This window comes from Salvelinus sp. IW2-2015, linkage group LG6.2, assembly GCF_002910315.2.
Source record: "Salvelinus sp. IW2-2015 linkage group LG6.2, ASM291031v2, whole genome shotgun sequence".
NCBI classification, from domain to species: domain Eukaryota; kingdom Metazoa; phylum Chordata; class Actinopteri; order Salmoniformes; family Salmonidae; genus Salvelinus; species Salvelinus sp. IW2-2015.
Window position 1 is genome coordinate 17503060 of NC_036846.1, and position 13986 is coordinate 17517045.

At 44.4% G+C, this 13986-nt stretch overlaps 1 protein-coding gene across 1 annotated transcript in view; it reads right to left on the reverse strand.

Moving 5' to 3' along the window:
• LOC111965897 (GDNF family receptor alpha-4) overlaps positions 1–13986 on the reverse strand; it is a 110666-nt gene that overhangs the window by 32803 nt on the left and 63877 nt on the right. The gene's annotated exons all lie outside the window — the stretch shown is intronic.

Below are 13986 nucleotides of genomic sequence, written 5' to 3' on the forward strand. Positions count from 1 at the left end.
CACTTGGAACCCTTTTCTCTGTGGTCTATTACCACCAGAACCCTTTCTTCGTTGGTCTATCTGTATTCAATACCGGAACCCTTTCTCTGTGTGTTCCTATTACCCACCCCAACCCTTTCCTGTTGGTCTACTGATTACCACCGGAGCTAATTTCTCTGTTGGTCTGTTACCACCGCGAACCTTTCTCTGTTGGTCTACTGTATTACCACCGAACCCTTCTCTGGTTGGTCTACTGTATTACCACCAGACACCCCTTCTCTGTTGGTCTACTGTATTACCACCGGAACCCTTTCTTGTTGGTCTTTACACCAGAAACCTTTCTCTGTTGGTCTACTGTATTAACTGGACCTTTCTCTGTGGTACGATTACCCCGAACCCTTTCTCTGTTGGTCTACTGTAATCATACCAACCGGAACCTTTCTCTGTTTGGTTACTGTATTTACCAGCGGAACCCTTTCTCTGTGGGTCCTATTACCAGCGAACACCATTCTCTGTTGGTACTATTACCACTGGATACCCCTTCTCTGTTGGTCTACTGTATTAGCCACCGAACCCTTTCTCTTGTTGTCTATACCACAAGAACCCTTTCTCTGTTGGTCTTGGCGTATTATCACCGGAACCCATTCTCTGTTGGTTTGCTGTAATACCACCGGGAACCCTTTCTCTGGTTGGTCTATTACCACTGGATCCCTTTCTCTGTTGGTCTACTGTATTGCCACCGGAACCTTTCTCTTTTGGTCTAGTACTCAACCGGAACCCTTTCTAAGTTCGGCTACTGTATTACCACCAGAACCCTTTCTCTGTTGTCTACTGATTACCAGCGGAACTTTCACTGTTGGTCTGTTACCACCGAACCCTTTCTCTGTTGGGTCTAACTGTATTACCACGGAACCCTTCTCTTTGTCTACTGTATTACCACTGAAACCGCTTTCTCTGTTGGTCTACGTATTACCAACCAAGACCCACCTTCTTCTGTTGTCTACTGTATACCACCGGAACCCTTTCTTGTGGTACTATTACCACCAGAACCCTTTTCGCTGTTGGTCTCTGTATTACCACCGAACCCTTTCTCTCGTTGGTCTCATTACCAACGGAACCCTTTCTCTGTTGCGTCTACTGTATTACCACGCAACACTTTCTTGTTGGTTTCCTCATTACCAACATAACCCTTCTCTGTGGCTATATACCACGGAAACCTTTCTCTTTGTGGTCTACTGATTACCAGCGAACCCTTTCTCTGTTGGTCTAGTTACCACCAAGCCTTTCTCTGTTGTTTTACTGTATTACCACTGGAACCCTTCTCTGTTGGTCTATTTACCACATAACCCGTTTCCTGTTGGTCTACTGTATTATACCACGAAACCATTCTCTGATGGTCTATGATTATCACCGGAACCCTTTCTCGTGTTCGTCTAATTCCACCGAACCCTTTCTCTGGTTATGGTCTACTGCTATTACCAGCGGAATCTATTTCTCTTTTGGTCTGGTACCAAACCGGAAACCCTTTCTCTGTGGTTACTGTATTACCAGTCGGAACCTTTCTCTGTTGGTCTCGATTACCACCAACCCTTTCTCTGTTGGGCTACTGTATTACCACCAGACCCCTCTTCTGCTGTTGGTCTACTTTATTACCAGGAACCCATGTTTCATGGTTGGTCTACTGTATTAAAGCCACCAGAACCCCCTTCGTCTGTTGGTCTACGTATTACCACCAGAACCCCTTTCTCTGTTGGTCTATTACCAACCGAAGCCTTTCTCTTTGGTCTATTACACCGAAACTTCTCTGTTGGGTTACTGTATTACCACCGCGAACCCTTCTACTGTTGGTCTTATTCCACCAGAACCCTTTCTCTGTTGGTCTACTGTATTACCAGCGGAACTCCTTCTCTGTTGTCTACTGTATTACCACCAGACCCCCTTCCTGTGGTCTACTGTATTACCACCGAACCCTTTCATGTTGGTCTATTACCACCAGAACCTTTTCTCTGGTGGTCTACTGTATATCACCGGAACCATTTTTCTGTGGGCTCTGTATACCACCGAACCCTTTCTCGTTGGTCTATTACCAACTGGAACCTTTCTCGTTGGTCTACTGTATTATCACCGGAACCTTCTCTGTTGGTCTACTGTATTACCACGAACCCTTTCTCTGTTGGTCTACTGATTACCACCGGAACCCTGGTCTACTTGTGGGTTACTGTATTACCACGGAAACCCTTTCTTGTGGGTCTATTACCACCGAACCCCTTTCTCTGTTGGTCTACTGTATTACACCGGAACCAATTCTCCTGTTGGTCTACTGTATTACCACCGCGAAACCCTTTCTCTGGCTGGTCTACTGTATTACCACCAAACCCTTTCTCGTTGGTCTACTGTATATACCACGGAACCTTTCTCTGTTGGTCTATACTCGATTACCACGGAACCCTTTCTCTGTTGGTCGATTACCAGCGAAGCCTTTCTCTGTTGGTCTACTGATTACCACGGAACCCTGCTCGTCTGTTGGTCTACTGTATTACCAGCCGGATACCATTTCTCTGTGGTCTATTACCACAAGAACCCTTTCTCTGTTGGTTCTTGCGTATTATCACTGCGAACCCTTCTCTGTTGGTTTGCTGTAATACACCGAACCCTTTCTCTGTTGGTCTATTACACGGACCTTTCTCTGTTGGTGCTTACTGTATTCCACCGGAACCTTTCCTTTGGTCTAGTACCAACCGGAACCCTTTCTTAAGTTCGGCTACTGTATACCAGCGGAAACTCTTTCTCGGTGTCTTACGTATTACCAGCGAACCCTTCTCTGTATGTCTACTGTATACCACCAGACCCATTCTCTGTTTGTCTACTGTATTACCACCGGAACCCTTTCATTGTTGTCTATTACCACCAGAACCCTTCTCTGTTGGTCTACTGTATTATCACCGGAACCATTTTCTGTTGTCTACTGTATTACCACGGAACCCTTTCTCTGTTGTGCTATTACCAACGGAACCTTTTCTCTGTTGGTCTACGTATTATCACCGGAACCATTTCTCTGTTGGTCTACTGTATTACCACCGGAACCTTTCTCTGTTGGTCTACTGTATTACCACCGGAACCTCTTCTCTGTTGGTACTGTATACAACCGGACCTTTTCTGTTAGTCTGCTGTATTTCACCGGAACCCTTCTCTGTTGGTCTACTGTATTACCACCAGACCCTTTTCTTTGCTGGTCTACTGTATTACCAGTGAACCCTTTCTCTGTTAGTCTTTACCACCGGAACCCTTTCTCTGTTGGGTACTGTATCCACCAGGACCCTTTCTCTGCTGGTCTACTGTATTACCAGCGGAACCCTTTCTCTGTTAGTCTGTTACCACCAGAACCCTTTCTCTGTTGTCAACTGTATACCAGCGAACCCTTTCTCAGTTGTCTACTGTATTACCACCGGAACCCTTTCTATGTTGGTCTATTACCACCAGAACCCTTTCTCTGTTGGTCTACTGTATTACCACCGGAACCCTTTCTCTGTTGGTCTATTACGACGATCCCTTTCTCTGTGGGTTACTGTATTACCAGCGGAACTCTTTCTCTGTTGGTCTACTGGATTACAAGCGGAACCCTTTCTCTGTATGTCTACTGTATTACACCAGACCCCTTCTCTGTTGTCTACTGTTATTACCACCGAACCCTTTCTTGTTGGTCTATTACCACCAGAACCCTTTCTCTGTTGTCTATTTACCACCGAACCTTTCTCTGTTGGTCTCTGTATTACCACGCGAACCCTTTCTCTGTTGTCTATTAACCAACGACACCCTTTCTCTGTTGGTCTACTGTATTACCACCGGAACCCATTCTCTTGTTGGTCTACTACCACCGGAACCCTTTCTCTGTTGTTCTTTACCACCAGAACCCCTTTCTCTGTTGGTCTACTGTATTACCACGGAAACCTTTCTCTGTTGGTCTACTATACAGCGAAACCCTTTCTCTGTTGTCTACTGTATTACCACAGACCCTTCTCTTGTCTACTGTATTACCACCGGAACCCTTTCTCTGTTGTTCTATTACCACCAGAACTCTTCTCTGTTGGTCTACTGATTACCACGAACCTTTCTCTATTTGGTCTATTACCACCGGAACCCTTTCTCTGTTGGGTTACTGTATTACCACCGGAACCCTTTCTATGTTGGTCTATTACCACCAGAACCCTTTCTCTGTTGGTCTACTGTATTATCACCGCGAACCAATTCTCTGTTGGTCTACTGTATTACCACCGGAACCTTTTCTCTGTTGGTCTATTACCAACGAACCCATTCTCATTTGGTCTACTGTATTACCAGCGGAACCCTGTCTCTGTTGGTTTACTGTATTACACCGGAACCCTTTCTCTGTTGGTCTACTGTATTACCACCAGACCCTTTCTCTGTTGGTCTACTGTATTACCGTCAGAACCCTTTCTCTGTTAGTCTGTTACCACCGGAACCCTTTCTCTGTTGGGCTACTGTATTACCACAGAACCCTTTCTCTGTTGGTCAACTGTACTACCAGGGAACCCTTTCTCTGTTAGTCTACTGTATTACCACCGGAACCCTTTCTCTGTGTCATTTACACCAGAACCCTTTCTCTGCTGGTCTACTGTATTACCACCGGAACCCTTTCTCTGTTGGTCTATTACTACTGGAACCATTTCTCTGTTGGTTTACTGTATTACCACTAGAACCCCTGCTCTGTTAGTCTACTGTATATCACCGGAACCCATCTCTGTTGGGTCTACTGTATACCACCCGACCCCTTTCTCTGTTGGTCTATTACCACCGGAACCCTTTCTCTGCTGGACTACTGTATTTCCAGTGGAATCCTTTCTCTGTTTTCCACTCGATTACCACCAGAACCCTTCTGTTGGTCTATTACACAGGAACCCTTTCTCTGTTGGTCTACTGTATTACCACCGGAACCCTTCTCTGTTGGTTCTGTAGTACACGAACCCTTTTTCTGTTGGGTCTCTGTATTTCACCGGAACCCTTCTCTGTTGGGTCTACTGTATACCACCAGGACCCTTTCTTCTTGTGGTCTACTGTATACCAGGGAACCTTTCTCTGTTAGTCTGTTACCACGGAACCTTTCTCTGTTGGGCTACTGTATACCACCAGACCTTTCTCTTGGTCTACTGATACCACGGAACCTTCTCTGGTAGTCTGTACACCAGAACCCTTTCTCTTGTTGGTCACTGTATTACCAGCGAACCCTTTCTCGTTGGTCTACTGTATACCACCGGAACCCTTTCTTGTTGGTCTATTACCACCGAACCCTTTCTCTGTTGGTCTACCTGTATTTTACCACCGGAACCCTTTCTCTGTTGGTCTATTACCACCGGAACCCTTTCTCTGTTGGGTTACGTATTACCACGGAACCTTTCTCTGTTGGTCTACTGATTACACGGAACCCTTTCTCTTTGGTTACTGTATTACCACCAGACCCCCATTCTCGTTTGTCTACTGTATTACCAGCCGAACCCTTCTCTGTTGGTCTATTACCACCGGAAACCCTTTCTCTGTTGGTCTGCTGTATCACCACCGGAACCCTTTCTCTGTTGGGTCTATTTACCCAACGGAACCCTTTTCTCTTTGGTTCTACTGTATTCACCACCGGAACCCAATTCTCTGTTGGTCTACTACCACCGGAACCCTTTCTCTGTTGGAATAGTATTACCACAGAACCCTTTCTCTGTGTGCGGTATTACCACCGGAACCCTTTCTCTGTTGGTCTACTGGATTACCACCGGAAGCCTTTCTCTATTGGTCTATTACCACCGGAACCCTTTCTCTGTTGGGTTACTGTATTACCACCGGAACCCTTTCTATGTTGGTCTATTACCACCAGAACCCTTTCTCTGTTGGTCTACTGTATTATCACCGGAACCAWTTCTCTGTTGGTCTACTGTATTACCACCGGAACCTTTTCTCTGTTGGTCTYTTACCAACGGAACCCWTTCTCATTTGGTCTACTGTATTACCAGCGGAACCCTGTCTCTGTTGGTTTACTGTATTACCACCGGAACCCTTTCTCTGTTGGTCTACTGTATTACCACCAGACCCTTTTCTCTGTTGGTCTACTGTATTACCGTCAGAACCCTTTCTCTGTTAGTCTGTTACCACCGGAACCCTTTCTCTGTTGGGCTACTGTATTACCACCAGAACCCTTTCTCTGTTGGTCAACTGTACTACCAGGGAACCCTTTCTCTGTTAGTCTACTGTATTACCACCGGAACCCTTTCTCTGTTGGTCTATTACCACCAGAACCCTTTCTCTGCTGGTCTACTGTATTACCACCGGAACCCTTTCTCTGTTGGTCTATTACTACTGGAACCATTTCTCTGTTGGTTTACTGTATTACCACRAGAACCCTTGCTCTGTTAGTCTACTGTATWATCACCGGAACCCATTCTCTGTTGGTCTACTGTATTACCACCCGAACCCTTTCTCTGTTGGTCTATTACCACCGGAACCCTTTCTCTGCTGGACTACTGTATTTCCAGTGGAATCCTTTCTCTGTTTGTCCACTCTATTACCACCAGAACCCTTTGTCTGTTGGTCTATTACCACAGGAACCCTTTCTCTGTTGGTCTACTGTATTACCATCAGAACCCTTTCTCTGTTGGTCTATTACCACCGGAACCCTTTCTCTGTTGGTCTATTACCACCAGAACCCTTTCTCTGTTGGGTTACTGCATTACCACCGGAGCCCTTTCTCTGTTGGTCTACTGTATTACCACCGGAACCCTTTCTCTGTTGGTCTACTGCATTACCACAGGGAACCCTTTCTCTATTGGTCTATTACCACCGGAACTATTTCTCTGTTGGTCTGTTACCACCGGAACCCTATCTCTGTTGGTCTATTACCACCGGAACCATTTTCTGTTGGTTTACTGTATTACCACCGGAACCATTTCTCTGTTGGTCTATTATTACCGGAACCATTTCTCTTTTGGTTTACTGTATTACCACCGGAACCCTTTCTCTGTTTGTCTACTGTATTACCAGRGGAACCCTTTCTCTGTTGGTCTATTACCACCGGAACTCTTTCTCTGTTGGGTTACTGTATTACCACCGGAACCCTTTCTCTGTTGGTCTACTTTATTTTGACCGGAACCCTTTCTCTGTGTGTCTACTGTATTACCACCGGAACTCTTTCTCTGTTGGTCTACTGTATTATCACCGGAACCCATTCTCTGTTGATCTACTGTATTAGCACCGGAACCCTTTCTCTGTTGGTCTATTACCACCGGAACCCTTTCTCTGTTGGGCTAATATTACCACCAGAACCCTTTCTCTGTTGGTCTATTACCACCGGAACCTTTCATCTGTCCGGAAAGAGCTTTGAGGCTGAATCAATTAAGTCTATATATGAGTTATTCTTCACCTCTAACAGATATTCATGTGCTGTATTTTCATAGTCCTCTGCTCTAATCTCCCACTGAATTTCTCTGGCAATGTAAGTCACCCAGATTTAATGTCTCTTTTAGAGCTATTGACTGAGTGGCACTCTAATGCCATCATTATAAGCTACAATTAAYTATTCAATTTGGTTCATGTTGAATGAAAAATCCTCATTGGGAAGTGTAACGAACGTCTGTTGAAGAAGGTGTGGACCAAAGCGCAGCGTGGTAAGTGTTCATGCTTTTATTTCAGAACTGAACACGAAAACAAAAATAACCAAAGAATAAATGAAAACCGAAACAGTCCCGTCAGGTGCAGAAACACAAAACAGAAAATAACTACCCACAAAAACCATATGGAAAAAAGCTACCTAAGTATGGTTCTCAATCAGAGACAACGATAGACAGCTGCCTCTGATTGAGAACCACACCCAGCCAAACAGCAAAGAAATACTAAACATAGAAAAGGAACATAGAATGCCCACCCAAATCACACCCTGACCAAACCAAAATAGAGACATAAAAAGCTCTCTACGGTCAGGGCGTGACAGGAAGACATTCTATTTGACCCCGTCCCTGACTCTCTGATTGAACCGGGCTGAAACATTAGAACACTAGGGGATGTTGGGGTTGACAACCGTTTTTTGCGGAGCATTCAGAGGACATAATGACTGTAGCAGCACTGTATATGTTATTAAAAACAAAAAACTATAGTTTGAAACTTAAGCAACCTACACATTGTAAACAAGTACAATAGACCAAAATAACTACTGTAGTAGGTCAAATGTATGTGCTGGAAAACCTTGGTATAGCATAGGTGGAGTAGGCATTGTGGTGCTCATGTGAATTTCCTTTATTTTTTGGTTTCAGACCAATGCCTACTTCTCACTTAAAACTGAGCTTTTTGTTTTTAATTGCCATGGATTTTACACCAGAAGGTGATTATGCGACATTTTTTATACAACAGCATAACAGCAATACAAGTTAAGTAAAAGTAAACAATAATGACAAATGGRAACATAAATAATGTAGTTATTAGAAATGATATTAATAGCTGATTGTCCAGAGGGAACACAAAAAACAGAAACCCCTTCAAGCCAATAGGTAGTAAAACTGGAAAACATTTCCCTGATCTCGTTTAACAAGGCAATCAACAAAGCTCCTGGAAAATACATAAATAATCAACATGTAGCCTACCCATTAACTATTTACATACATTATTGACTGTCACATTAGGTCGCTCAGTGAGCAAGGCATGTAATGGAACAAACTGCTCTGTGTTCTGGGCCAGCAGAGGGCCTGTGCTGCTTCTCCCCCTGACATCTTAGTCATCCACCTCGGTAGAAACGACTTGGGATACACCAAGGGGTCAGCACTGGTGCGGCAGGTGTGTGGATTTAGAGGTGGTCATCCGAATGTTTCCCGGGACAACAGTGGTCTTCTCTGACATCGCGCAGAGGCGCTAGATGTTCCAGTGGGACCATTAGATAAACAAGCGCAATCAGTGCCGTCAATCAGCCAGTGTATGCATTTCAGGGAATTCTCCACCCTGACATTAAGAAGTGTGTCCCTGGGATGTACCGTAGGGGTAGAGTGRATCTGACGGAAGAGGGCAATGACGTATTCCTWGAGAGATGAGAGTTGGTATCTCCATTCTCCACCGTTCTCTCCTCCGTAGTAACAAGACAGAGAAGGGTGCAATTGCAGCCAACAAATCCGGGCGTTCTTGCATGTGGGCATTCCTGCATCTGCAGGAACCCCTCTTTATACTTATAATTGGTCAATATTTACGCTAGGACCCGGTACACTGGCYGGAGGGCTCCAGTATAATAGYTGGTGGTAATGCACCATAACATTGGATGCTAACCGCCAATAAACACCACAGAAGAAGACGAGGGGGCGACAACACCAGTAGCTAGCTAGGACAATGGTAGACAGTGTCCTTCCCTCTCGCCTTTCGGGCACGTTTTCGACGMCGAGGGCAGGTGTTCGGCAGTCGTTAGCAAAAGACACTGGGTGCTAGTTAGCTAGCTTGGACTCCGGTACAGGGCAGGCGGGATAGGTAGCTAGCTAACTAACGATAGCTAAGACATCAGTAGACAGTGTCCTTCACCCCCGCCTGTCGAGCACTGCTTTCCCGCAGTTCTGTTAACAACGGCGAGGACAGGCGGGAGCAAAGGACACAGTGTGCTAGTTAGTTAACTAGCTAGCCAGCTAGTTAGCTAGCTAGAAGGACTCCAGTACACAGCAGYTAGGAGGTGGGGGCAAAGTGTCCTTCGCCCCACCCAAAAACTCAGATAATACTTTCATTTCCCTTTTATTTTGACCTCCATTTTAATTGCATAGACAATCAGGGGAAATCCAGAATATCAAAAGTGTCACACAAGCATGAAAATMGCGTGCTCGGGGGTGGGGGGTGGGGGGGAAATAAGCACACACCATGCGTGTGCGGGCCGGTGTGTGTGTGTCGGGACTGGGAGAGGGGTGTCAAAACAATGGTCAAAATATCTCCGCCGAGAGGCAAACCATGGACCTTCAGATTCCATGGTGGTGACGTTAACGCTTATGCTACGAACACTGTCATGAACGCATAATCTGGAGACAGTCTGGTGATGACAGGAAGCTTTTCTTGTTGTTCAATTACTCAGTACTGACTGAACATTTCTTTCTTTTGCGTGGCAATTTTTGGGGGACTTAAACAGTTGATGTGTTGAAAACAGTCATATAGCTAACCAAGTTATTTTGATTGGGCAATGGTCACGCAAGCAAGCAATGATGTTGGTGTTGTTTAACCTGGCTGCCCCTGCACCCCACTGGCTACCTTTCACTTGGAGGGCAACTTCAGGTTTTCAGGAATACATTACATAGTAACTTCACACTGTGTTAATCAGTCAGCACATATGTGGATTATAAAGACAAGAAAAAAATGCATTGACAGGAGGGAGTGGACTGAATCAATGCATAAGGTAAGGGCTGTAATGTTAGCTTGCTACATTGCTAAGCAAGCCAGGTTGATTAGCGTATGGAGAAACGTTAGCTAACGTTAACGCTATATGAGCAATGCCCATTGCATGTATTATACACTAGGAGCGTGGCAGTTTCCCAAAGTTTGGTGTTGACTATGAGCTTTACCTAGCTAGCAACTAGCTGTACTTTGTGGAAGAATGGGAGATGTTGTAAATATTGAGTTGTGCCAGTGCATCGCGATCTGTCCATACAGCTAATGTTACAGCCTTGTTGGCTTGTAGCTAGCTAACTGGCAATAGCAGCCAAGGATTTTCGGCATCTTATCTGTGCTTATTTGATTGTGCTCTGATTACACGGAAGTGTCAAGGCCAACAGTTGACACAGATGACTTCAGCAATGGGAAAAAGCTTCCATAGCCAAATATAGCTAGCTTCCTATGCTTGTAGCTTGCCTCTCATTTGACTGGTGTTAGCTAGCTACTAGCTCTGTTGCTGCACAACCCAAGTTCTTTTGTCTGGTTTTAGAAATCTGAGATTCCGCTGAATTTGTTTTAGCCTTGTCAGAAATGCTACAAAAAGGTAGCATATATTTGGTTCTAAACGAACATAAATGAGCACGTGAGAGTGATAAACTATACATTTKATCAAAACTGTTGCCCCTACAAACTTATTCAGTCCGAAAGGTGGCAAGTCTAATGGTCACTTTATGGACGCTGCAGTCTGGTTCTTATCTAACGCCTAGATATTTCCTAATGCTAATGACCCTGTTAAAAATCCGGTATGTGTCTCTCTGTAATGGCTGAGAGGCAGGGAGTGTGTTGTGTACCTCCAATCAAATTTTCATCGACCCTGGTGTCATATTGGCTTAGATATGGTAGGGTGATTTGATTTTAATATTGAGCTTCCACCAATGCATATACTATTGTGGGGCCAACTCCCCCATAACAATCTATCTCTGCTTTGGGGAGCCTGTCCCAAGTCCTTTTACAGCTCTCTATCTGTCTCAACACAACGACATGACAGCTGGCAAAATTAGGCTTCTATCTTCTTCGAGTGTTCTTCTGAATCTGCTGTTTCTTTACACTCTTAGAAAAAAGGTTTCCAATATGGTTATTCGGCTGTCCCCATAGGAGAACACATTTTGGTTCCAGGTAGAACCCTTTTGGGTTCCATGTAGAGCCCTCTGTGGAAATGGTTCTACATAAAACACAAAAGGATTGTACCTGGAACCAAAAAGAGTTATTCAAAGGGTTCTCKTATGAGGACAGCTAAAGTACCCTTTTAGGTTATAGATAACACCTTTTTTTCTAAGAGTGTAGAGGATTAAGGAGGGATAACCATATTTGATACAACCCTGGCCGGTGGTGCGCTCATCAAATGAAACATGATGAGACAATGCATTATTTATACCCGACTTCCTCATTCCCTCTCTATTCCACACTGCTTTGAAGCATATTAATGAGGGATTTTCAAATACAATCATTAACCTACTCTTCATACTCTTTTAATTTGTATTTCTCTGTCTAATTTAAGAGTAGCCTTTGTCGGGGTTTTCAAATATACTTAAGTATCAAAAGTAAATGTAATTGCTAAAGTATACTTAAGTATCAATAGTAAAAGTCTAAATCATTTCAAATTCCTTATACTGTATTAAGCAAACCAGACAGCACCATTTTCTTGTTTTTTAAATTTACGGATAGATAGGGGCACTCTACAACACACAAACATAATTTACAAATGAAGCATGTGTGTTTACTGATTCCACCAAATCATCAGTAGGGATGACCAGGGATGTTCTCTTGATAAGTGTGTGAATTGGACCATTTTCATGTCCTGCTAAGCATGAAACATATTACGAGTACTTTTGGGTGTCAGGGAAAATGTATAGAGTAAAAAGTACATTATTTCTTTAGGAATGTAGTGAAGTAAAATTAAAAGTTATCAAACATTTAAATAGTAAAGTAAATTACAGATCCCCCAAAAAACGACTTAAGTAGTACTTTAAAGTTTAAAAAAAAAGGGTTCTTCAAAGGGTTCTCCTATGGGGACAGTCAAATAACCATTTTAGGTTCTAGATGGCACAATTCTTTCTAAGAGTGCAGGCTTTAGTTCCCTGAMCTCATGCCTATGCTGTAGTTCCCTGAGCTCATGCCTAGGCTTTAGTTCCCTGAGTTCATGCCTTTAGTTCCCTGAACTCATGCCTTTAGTTCCCTGAACTCATGCCTTTAGTTGCCTGAGCTCATGCCTTTAGTTCCCCGAGCTCATGCCTTTAGTTCCCTGAGCTCATGCCTTTAGTTCCCTGAGCTCATGCCTAGGCTTTAGCTCAGCTGGCGAACACAAGACCCTGTGCCTTGACCCAGATGGTTCTCTGTGAAATGGAGGTCAACGGGGGGGTGAAGGGTAACCCAGATGGTTCTCTGTGAAATGGAGGTCAACGGGGGGGTGAAGGGGAACCCAGATGGTTCTCTGTGAAATGGAGGTCAAATGGGGGTGAAGGGTAACCCAGATGGTTCTCTGTGAAGTGGAGGTCAACGGGAGGGTGAAGGGGAACCCAGGTGGTTCTCTGTGAAGTGGAGGTTAATGGGGGGTGAAGGGTGACCCAGATGGTTCTCTGTGAAGTGGAGGTCAACGGGGGGGTGAAGGGGAACCCAGGTGGTACTGTGTTGCTGAAGACCTGAAGAATTGGGTTAGCTCCCCGACCTAACGTCTAGTCATTCATTTAGCGGACTTACAAAGTCTTGTGGCATACAGATATCAAGTTGAACCCAGTCAGTCACGAAAGCTCCACACACTTCACAGAGGTTCTATGGATACCAAATCTATAGAGAAAAATGTAGTTTTAGATGATGAGTTTGTTACATTGTTAAATAAATCAAAAGTTTACCTCATTCRCTCAAGGCATGTGAGACAGCTTGTGTGGAACTACAGTAACTTCCTGAGATGACAAGAGGTGCCACAACAATAACACCACCTACACTACATGACCAAAAGTATGTTGACACCTGCTCGTCAAACATCTKATTTCAAAATCATGGGCATTAATATGAAGTTGGTCCCATCTTTGCTGCTATAACAGCCTCCACTCTTCTGGGAAGGCTTTCCACTAGATGTTGGAACATTGCTGCAGGGACTTGCTTCCATTCAGCCACAAGAGCATTAGTGAGGTCGGGCACTGATGTTTGGCCTTAGAAACCCATTTCATGAAGCTCCTGATGAACAGTTGTCGTGCTGACGTTGCTTCCAGAGGCAGTTTGGAACTCAGTACTGAAAATGTTTATGCGCTACGTGCTTCAGCACTCGGCGATCCCATTCTGTGAGCTTYTGTGGCCTACCACTTCACAGCTGAGCCATTGTTGCTCCTAGACGTTTCCACAATAACAGRACTTACATTTGACCGGGGCAACTCTAGCAGGGCAGAAATTTGACGAACTGACTTGGCTGTGTGCTCGATTTTATACACCTGTCAACAACAATGCTCCATTTGAACATGTTTGCTGAACTTCCTCCCATTCTACACTGTGGGTAATTGTGGAGCAAAATTGCACCATGAGAGTTCTATCGATTTTCGAACAACACACTGTTCGATGAAGGACACCTAAAATGGTCAG